The 10,493-nt window shown below is 31.4% G+C and overlaps 1 long non-coding RNA gene across 12 annotated transcripts; it reads right to left on the reverse strand.

Annotated features, from left to right (window-relative positions):
- Window positions 1-5,871: 5,871 nt before the first annotated feature.
- On the reverse strand, window positions 5,872-9,446 carry LOC106346831. Of its 12 annotated transcripts, XR_007340317.1 has the most exons (11): window positions 9,305-9,446; window positions 9,143-9,225; window positions 8,958-9,035; window positions 8,820-8,875; window positions 8,517-8,732; window positions 8,122-8,349; window positions 7,888-7,999; window positions 6,943-7,741; window positions 6,715-6,796; window positions 6,216-6,473; window positions 5,872-6,123 (listed from the first exon to the last, which is right to left on the reverse strand). It is a non-coding gene; the product is annotated as an uncharacterized LOC106346831 (long non-coding RNA). The 12 variants fall into 12 exon arrangements; XR_007340320.1 differs by having other exon boundaries at window positions 7,888-7,990; window positions 8,122-8,280; window positions 8,395-8,732; window positions 9,143-9,436; XR_002652560.2 differs by having other exon boundaries at window positions 6,216-6,562; window positions 8,122-8,280; window positions 8,395-8,732; window positions 9,143-9,436.
- Window positions 9,447-10,493: the final 1,047 nt, after the last annotated feature.

Raw genomic sequence — 10,493 nt, forward strand, 5'->3', positions numbered from 1 at the left:
TTGTAAATTTACTGATGTAGAATCTTGAGCTGATAGTGTACTCAATCAATCAGTTTATATCAGCTTAATATTGTTGAGAGAGCGTTTAAGAGAGAGAAACCAGATCTGTGTGAAACCCTAAGCCGGTGGCCGCCGCATCTCGCGGTCGCCGGAGTTAGTATTAAAATCGTTTGTTTTTTCATGTTTGCTCACGGATCCTTTCTTCTCCTCCCTTTAAAGTTGTTTGCTTTGTCCATTTTCGCTTCAGATCAGTTTGATGAGCTTTTGGTTTTCAGATCTGTTGAAACTTTGGTAGATCTATGGGCGTGGAGCGGTTATTTCGGTGGTGTTCAAGGGTTCACCTGTGTCCGGTCTCCGTCTGCGTCTCTGATCAAAGTAAGGTTTCAAGCTTTGTGGTTCTCCTGTGATGTGGTGGCTGTTCCTCAGCCTGTTTGGAGTGGTTCTGCGACAGTTTGAGAGGGTTGAACCCGGTGAATCTATCTTGGATTTTGGAGACGGTCTTAACTAATCTTTGATTTAGCAACGGTATAGCAGTGTCGTGATTGTGTGTGGTGAGCAAGAGAAGGTCACGGTCCTTGAGATGAAGATGGTTTCAGGTTACCTCTTTATCTCCTGGTTACGAATGTCCCTCCTTTGCACCTTGAATAAATGTTCTTCCTGGATATTTTTAGTCTCTGTTTTCCTCTATGGCTTCGTATGGTGAAGCAACATAGCGAGGTTGAGGCGTAGAGATATCCAGATGAAGGTGCGGTCGAGGTGGAGCTTATCTTGGATTGTGTCGCTTCACGGATTGTGCCTTGGTGTAGGCGTTGTGTTTCGGTAGTTGTCATCATGAACAAGTGGTTCAGATGAGGTTTTGTTGGTTCTGGCGTTGTCATTGTGAACTTGGGGTTCAAATGAAGTATCTGCTCTGTTGCGTTGCGTGCTATCTCGCCTAGTTCATGGCAAGAAATCCGGCTGCTCATAGATTATTAAGTTCTTATCTTTTCTATCTAATATTGATTTGTGTGTGGGTTTGTTGTAGGAGTTTAGGATTTTGTTTATGTCTCAGCTGTTCATGTGTCACCCATGTGTTTGGGTTTTAGATCCCTGTCTTTTGGGTTTAGCTTCCGGGGAGGTCTATGTGTTCCGCCGGCTTCAGTGTATCCTTCTTATGTTATCTATGAAATTTCAGATGGAAAAAAAAAAAAAAATCTTGAGCTGATAAAAAAAAAAAAAGAAAAAAAAAACGTAGAGCTGATAAGTTCAGTACATAATAAGGGAAATAAGTAATTTCAGTTAACAGTTTACAGCTGGGTACTTAACTAAACCTTAATGTCTATTTAATTTTGGACTAAAAGCGTGAATAAAGGAGAAATCATTAATTACTACTGATTAAATGGCCGTGTGTGGTTATAGCTGGCACATGCCATATGTTTAACAAAACTGCAAAAGGCATTAAGGGACGTACTAATCACTACGACATTAATCAGGATTATGCTTTATATTTAGGCAAATATCTCTTCGGCGTTTTCTGACAACTTCTGAGGTTTAGCCACGTCTTTATCTCCTTTCCTAATTATTTGTTTAAAAGTTAAGAAACTAAACTTTTATCTATAAGCCTGTGTAACACTAGATTTGATTACATCACGGGAGGTAGACTAGAAACAAAACAAGCCAGATGTAAATAAAAATGAAGCAGAGAATTTGAAAGAAAATGAAAAAAAAAACAGAGGATACAGCCTTAAGGCATTTCCAACAATGATACCAAATTTAATGTTGAAATTACACCAAATTTAATGTTTTGATGTCAATTTTTTATCGTCATCTCTAACAATAACACCAAAACTTACACCAAAAATAGTATTATATATTATTTGATGTTTTCAATTTTAAATTTTTTAAATTTATATTATTTGTAATTGATAAATAATAATTTGGTTACATCTAGATTATATTTATATTTATTATTTGTAATTGATAAACAATATTTTTTTATATCTAGATTATATTTATATTTTATTATTTGTAAGTGATAAATAATAATAGTTATTTACTAATTTATTTCAAATATATAACAAAATAAAAATATTTTTTTTAATTATATGAAAATAAATTAAAAATACAAATAATATAATATTATTTATGTTTAATTACAAATTTGATAGTAATTGATCTATATTATTAAATGAAACATATTAAAATGTATTTTAGAAATTTTGTGTGATGAATATAATTACACCAAAATATGAAAAATAAATTTAAAATAAAAATAATACAACATATTTATGTTTAGTTACAAATTTGATAGTAATTAAACTAGATTTTTAAATGAAACATATTAAAATATATATTTTAAAGATTTGCTGTGATGAATAGTGTTATACCAAATTTGATGAGATTGTATCAAATTTGGTGTCTTGTTAAAAATAAAATCACACCAAATTTATTGTTTTGGTGTTTTATTGGAGATGGCTATTATATCATTAGTTCGTAGTTTCGTATATAAATTATTTTACTTAGTTTTATTTGCTGACTGAAGAAATTTTCTAATATATATATTTGCAACCAGAAATTATGGACTTCTGTCCCATAATTTCCCATTAATCTATATTATTAAAGAAGAATACTTCTTATGAATCTGCTCTTAAATTTTCTATTAATTACAAAACATTTCATTCCCTTTTTCAATTGTTTTTCAATTGTTTTAAATATTTTTCAAAAATTAAAAGCCCAACCAATTTGCTACTTACATTTTCGTTTTTTAAGTCCATTAAATCATTTTAAATATCATTTTGTACTCAAAGATTTACGGAATCAAATCAAATAAAAAGAAGATCCCCCAACTTGAGGAACACGCAGAAAAATATTTTAACTGTTTGACAGGGTAACTGAATTTTCTAAATACTAATCTTAAAATATAGAGAGATTCGATTTTAAAGAGAAGATCTCCCAACTTTCTCTCCAAGTTTCTCCTAAAACCTAACACTTCGCTTTGAATCCGATCAATATTATAAATAGGCAACACTGATTTTCTATTCAAACCCACACCTTCGAACAAACCAACAAGATCTACGTAGGATAATATATGACAAACATTTTTATTTTAATAATAATTAAAAAAATAAAGAAGACAATATTATAAAAATTGACTATAAACAAATAAAAAAATCTATTAAAATATAGATTCGATAAGTATTTATTAATTTAAATGAAATTTTAAAAAGAAACGATCTCGCGCTTTGAAAACGCGGATCAAAATCTAGTATTTAGTTAAAAAGAGAGGAATCAATCATTTACAATATTATAAAATTAGTATATTATGTAATTACTAGGATCGGTCCGCGCTACGCGCGGGATGTGATGTATTATTTTATCCAAGATTAAAAATTTGTGTAAGTTTTTCTTCTGTATTCATTTAGTTGTGAGTGTGATTATGTTAATCGATTAGTGTTGCCTACATAAAATTTTAATTATATAACTAAAACTGACATGTGATCATACTGAGTATCATCACTGATTTAGTTTAGAGTTGCAAGATTTTATAGTGATGTAAGACTCATAAAACTTCTCCAAATTTGAGCATTTTGCGTTAAATCAAACGAAATCGATCAAAATATAAAATCATAGGAAAACCTTATTAAACCATGGATCGTAAAGGATATCTCTAGATCTTAAAGAGCACAAAATATAGTTTTAATCTCTTTTTCTACAACTAAAGAAGAGCACATACTTTTTTATATTCTATTTTTTTGATGAGGGAGTTTCTCTACCGTTTGTTTAACAATTAGAAATAAGAGCATAAAAAGCAAATGATCATGGATAAAAAGAAATATCATGGGTAATGTGTTTATTTTGTAAATACTTATTATAGCATAACATATATAAAGTAATACTCGATAAATTAATTATATCTATAAATTACTAAATTTTACCGGTCTCAACTTGGGCTGGTTTAAAATTTGACACAAATCGATAAAATAATAATGTAATAATTTATTAGAAAATTCTATGTAAATATATTATCCCATTAAAATTATAAATTAATAATTTATATGTATACATATTTTATATATGTAAGAACTTACTGTTATATTGTTTGTTTTATATTCACAATTGAATTATCTTTAAATTTTCTTAACATTTAATATATTTTTATTGAGATTTAGTAATATTATATCTAAGACCACATTTAAGTTCTATGCAATATATATATATATATTATATACACCAAATAATATAATAATATTAATACGAATTTCAAATTTCAAAAAAATAACAATTCATGTCTATACATTAAAATCAAATATGTTTCTTATCTTAAAATAAATTTATCTTAAAATAAGAAATCCAAATAAAGAAACTTTTATAAATTAATATCTCTATAAATTAATAAAATTTCAAAGTCCCAACATTTAATAATTTATAGAGGTTTTACTATATGTAGTAGACCATTATTGGCTAGGTGTTTTTCCGGTGAAACGCACCGATTTTTTTTTATTCTTTGAAATGGCAATTTAAATACAGTGAAACCTCTATAAATTAATAATGTTGGGACTACACCAAAACTATAATTTTTTTTATTAATTTATAGAGATATTAATTTATCAATATACTAACTGAACCAAAAATTCAATTTGGGACTATAAGATTATATTATTTTATAGAGATTTTTAGTGTATATTAACTTATAGAGTATTAATTTAAAGAGGTTATACTGTATATGGTTTTACTGCTAATTTGTTTCTTAAAGATTTTTCTAAATTTAGGATATTTAAGAATATATTTATAAATATATTAATTTTATTTCACTCACACATCATTTGCTTTCGAAATTATCAAATATAAGTAAAATTTGAATATATACATGAAAATAAATTAGTTTTTTACATAGAAGTATTGTATAACCTTGTATTATTATTTTTTTCTTTAGAAAGACTTTGCAATAATAGAATTTTAATGTTTTACATTTTGGAAGGGGATACACATAGAAATTGTATAGTTAACATTTATTATCTTTTGAAAATTTAAATGTGGATTTGTTTTGTTACATAGAATTTTTAGTAGAGACAAACAAAAATATAATTACGTAAATCTAATATATTTTCAAGAGTGACGCCTTATAATTGAGATCATAAGATATCAAGTATATTTTGCTTATTCCATTTGACAGAACGTAGTTTTAAAAATATAGGCTTTCTTTCTTTGAGATTAGCCACCTGTTTTTCTGTATCATCATCTTTGATCCTTTGCCTCTGCTCCAAATATCGAATCTTAGAATGTGACTGTTCGAGTTGCAACCGAAGATGGGATTTACGTCTCTGTAACTCGGTCACATCTATTATTGGTACATCTTTAACATTATGCGCCTTCTCTTCAAGCTGTGCTTCTTCTCTCTGCAGCTCAACCACCAGATTTGCTTAGTCATAGTTTACCTGTTGTCTTTTTTTTTCTGAAACATGAGTCTAGCATTTGTTAGTTTAAGTTGGGCTCAAACTGTGCTTTCTCCTTTAGAAACTCTGTTCCTGATTAACTTTAAGAGAGAGAGTAAGAGAAGTATGTATAAGCAATCGGTAACTCAGGAGCACATCACATAAAAGCTTTGATAGTGTTGCCTTGAAGACTGTTCCAATTATTGAGGGCTCATAAGAAGACTGAAACAGGAAGTCTTTTGTGTTTTTTTTTCAGATTTCGTATTTTAGTCACACTCCCGAACGGAACCTTGTTATATATATGATGGAACCAGAAATTAGTTTTCAAACGGAACCTTGTTGTATAAAATATGGAATCAGAAATTAATTTTCAAAATATTATTATTCCCCTAGAATTTCGTAATGTAACTCCTTTCTTGATGTACGTTCTTCTCTCTTTGCTTATTACTATATCCAAAACTTAAGAAAAATGAAGTAAATGCTTTAGTTCTAGATTTGACAATGATGTTGATCTGAAATGAATTTACAGGAGATAGATGAGAACAGAAGGAAAATAAATAAATATAGAAGTAAAGTGGAAAACCTATAAAAGGTTATTCACTACGCCTCATGATTTTGTCTACAAAGATAACAGAATCATTCCAAGCAACTATGTTAAAAGCTAAACCTTGAAGTCTCTTGAACGGCTCTTCAACAACTCTCTAATAACATCCTGCGAACACAACATCAATAATATTACTCTGGTTAGTGTTTAGTAACTATTTCAATCAAACTTAAACACTTTACTTTCTTGAGTTTGTTTACCTTATTTTACAGAATCTCGCATATACAATTGAGATAATCCAAGGTAACAATGTTTCAAACAATAGAGCAGAATCTCTGCTCTCTCAGCCGTAACATAGTTACTGAACGTAACATAAACCTTTGGAAGTTGCCATGTAAGACACTAATGATGCTGCTGATGATAACCATTGCAGATTTGTGTATATGATTACTACTCTCTTTACGTTTATTGTGACGGCTGACTTAATGAGGGAGACTTAAACCAAGATTCATATTTACCTGTATAAAAACAGTTGCGAGAAGTCTTAACGGCTGATGATTCGGAGCAGCTTATAAAGAAAAATATCCAGAAGTTTCTTCGGAACATCCTATATAAACACACACTAATAGGATTCTATAAAAAACCATATTTAAGTTTATTTTCAAGCAAGCATCATTGATAGAAAAGAAAAGCAATTGTATATGAGAACATTTAAATTTCCATTCAGAATAAAGTGTCTATAAATTGATGGATGCTTACCTCTTTAGGTGTAAATAACTAAATCTGAACTTGCGAAGTATTCTTTAGGACTAAATCTAAATCAGTGCATACAGAGAGACACCTAAAAACATATAGATACACGTAGCTGGTTAGTCTTTTCTTAAATTATCTATACTTGTAATGTTAAGAACATAGTACTTAACACCACTGCTTAAAATTAATTCAGTAAGAGAAAACAGAGATCAAAGGTATGGTGGATGGTTTTACCCTAAGGTTGGAGTTGCGAAGAGGAAGAAAAGAGACTGTTTGTGAGGAACCAGAGCGAGCTTGTACATCACGCGTTTCTGACTAGAGCTGGGTTGCGGGTCAAATCCGCCCCGCTGACCCGCCAACCCGCGGGTAAACTGATTTTTTTTATTCAAAAAATTTGACCCGCTTGACCCGCAAGAAGAAAATATGAAATCCGCACCCGCCCCGCTAAAACCCGCGGGTGATCCGCTAGACCCGCGGATAATATTAATAATATTAAAAATTATTAATTTAAATATTTTTTTATTAAAATAACAATAAAATTTAATATTTTAAATATTTTTTATTAAAAATAACAATAAAATTTAATATTTTAAATATTTTTTATTAAAAATAATAAATATTAATCTATTTATAATTAAAATTAAATTATTTTTTAAAAAATTTCTATTTAAAAATAATATTTAAAAAAAAAATCTTTTTTTTTTAGTTTTTGCGGGTTGGCGGGTACCCGCACTGAATTTTGGCTGACCCGCACCCGCCCCGCATAAAAATCACTCAACCCGCACCTGCATCCGCGAACCAAATTTTTCAAATCACTCGACCCGCACCCGCCCCGCAGCGGGTCAAATGGGGCGGGGCCCGCGGATAATAATTCATATTCCCAGCACTATTTCTGACTCCCAACAACGTTGTAGCCGCCGCAAAATCACCATCTACATAGTATTGACATGCTGATCACCGTCATTCCGTCAACCACATGGCCATTGCTCCCCTAGATCTTATTACCAGGAGGGATATATTATATCAACTGAACCTGAATAATAAAAACGCGATTGTTATAATGATTAGAAAATCCAGAGTACGTAAACGTTTCAGGGAATTAGGAAGCTAAATAAATTGGAAGATGACCGGCGCATGTATTAAGAAATACTCTGTTTTCACAGATGCGAATGTACGTACATAAATGTTACATGGAATTAGGAAGCCAAATAAGTTGGAGGGTGACTGGTGGGTGTATGAAGAATGCCTCTGTAGCTTAAAGATCTTTTAAAATCTATGCTGCCTGCAATCACTGCGATCAATAGGTTCTCGTCAGTACGTGTGAACATAGACAGATTGAACATGATGACTATTAAAGTGAAACAAATTATCTTACGTACATTTGAGATGGAAAAAAAGAGTCTAGAAAATTACCTTAACTTCACGGATTTATCCCATCGTTTATAAACTTATAGCTGAGTTCTCACCAATCTTTTTGTCGCACCTAACTTGGAAACCGACTTCTTGACTGAGGTGAACACCAAGCTCATGAGCCACCCTCTCGGCAGTGGCGAGGACAGCAACACGACGTGGCTGTGTAATACCAATAACCCCACTTCGAGAATTAATTTGCTTTGAACCAAAACCAGCTTCATAAAGGAACTGAAAGATTCAGAAACAGGATTAGACATGAGCAAAACCACTAACCTGAGGAACTTGAGTGGTCTTACAGCAACCGGTTTTCCAGAAATAATAACCAATCAAACGAAACACACACATCATAGCCGAATTTTTAAAAAAAAATTCATAAACCATTCTTCTTCACGGACCTCTTCAGCAGAGATTAACATTACTTTGGAATCGAGTTCATTGGGATGAATAAGTTGGTGAGAATCAGTATGAAGAGCCGGGATATGGATTTCAGGTGTGGTAGGCTCGTCCATACATGAATCAGAGTTGTCATTTTCCTTGACTGGTTCATCAGACAAAACACCAGCTTTAGGTAGTTGCATTGGTCTCATGCGTTTCTCCAGCTTCTTATCAGACTGAAATACACAAAAGGAGATTCAGAACAACACCATTGACTAAACTTTTTAACAAAGAGAGAAACTATGGTTGCTTGTTTACTCTACCTATGGCTTTTGAAGATTGGAAAAGCGAAGACACATCCTGAGATATTTTATACTTGCTGCAGAGAAACTCAATACCAAACTCACATAAACAAAAGATGATGAATGAATTGGGAGCTGAAGAAAAGAGTGTAAGCATACTCTTAACAACTTGGAAGTTTTTGCAGAGAGGATCTCTTATTTCTCCCTGTCTTCCTCAAGTTTCTTCAGCTTCCGTTTCTGAGATTTGCTCAAACATTTGTTTACAGGTATAAAGGTATTAGTCAGGCAGATAGAACTACTTGCAAAAATCTTATTACTATGATTAGGGTTTATCTAAAACTAACCTTGTTGGGTCCTTTATTATGCTTCTTCCTTGGAGGCATTAAATCTAAGATCGAATCGTCTCCCTTCATGCTTTGCCGATAAACTGAAAGAAGAAGAAGAAGAAGGCAATGATCGATTTAAAGACAAAATTATAGCAGAGAGAGAGAGAACCACATCATTACATCGGTTTGAGCCACTAAATCTCTCCAACCTCCATTCATGGAGTCAGAGAAGTCGTTGGAGATTGAACAATAGGATGAACCCTAAAAAGCTACGGGAGGCGAATGAAGACGTAAGGTCTTCTTTTGCCAAAAAAAAAATATAAGGTTTCTCAGAATAAATGAAGCGCAGCTGTTTTGAGTAATTCGGACACGTGTCACGTTCATATTATTCGAATTTCTGACCTGTCTGCTGAGGTGGACAGCCAAGGAGAGAAACAAAGTGTACTTTATATATAAAGATTGTAACATTTCCATTACCAGACACTAACGAAAACATTTACAATATACTCTTTTTTATTTATTTACAATATACTCGTAAGTCGAAGATGATGAAAAATGAGTCAAGAGTATAAATATTGACTGGTGAACAAAGCTTTTTTTTTTACTAGCCAGTTAAGTAAAATAGACCGACCTTTGAGATTTAAGAAACTAAATTGAATCCTCCGAGTTCAAGAAAATATAATTACCTACTTAACCATCATATAAACTGTTACATCCTCCAGCATGTTTGATATAGGATAACTATTTACGATATTATAATGTGTCTGAGTAGAATGTTCTTTTTCTTATAGTTAATGAATTGTGTACTAGATTAATTATGGGTTGCAGAAATGGAAATATAAAATGTTCGAAAAGAATGGAAAAAATAGGCCGAAAGATATAAACCTCAGCTGCAATAAAGAAAGTGAAATAATTGAATGCAAAGGGATAACAGCCTTGCATTGGAATTATATAAACAACAAAGATGTATAGAATTGATTATAAGAGTGGAGGAATAAAGCAGGCACAATGACGTAAGTGATTTCATAATTAAACAAAATTTAGTAAAATAGAGTTAGCTAAGGCAGCAAAAAGAAAAGAAAAATTGAGATCCAGTGGTGTGTACGAAAAAATAACTTATTCAAAGATAGCATAATTTGTTTCGGCATCCAAATTAATTTAGTTACTTGCAAAAGAAAACAAGTAAGCAATGGTAATTGCGAGCGGATGTAATATAAAAGCATTTGACTATCTTTTCTAATTAAACAACAAAAATAATTGAATATAAGTACAGTTAATAATAACAGCTCAGAAGATAGTATAATCGAATAATCAAATAAATAATGTGCAAAAAACAAAGAAGAGGCCAAATATGTTACCGGGAAAATGA

Source organism: Brassica napus, chromosome A6 (genome assembly GCF_020379485.1).
Source record: "Brassica napus cultivar Da-Ae chromosome A6, Da-Ae, whole genome shotgun sequence".
In the NCBI taxonomy this organism is placed as follows: domain Eukaryota; kingdom Viridiplantae; phylum Streptophyta; class Magnoliopsida; order Brassicales; family Brassicaceae; genus Brassica; species Brassica napus.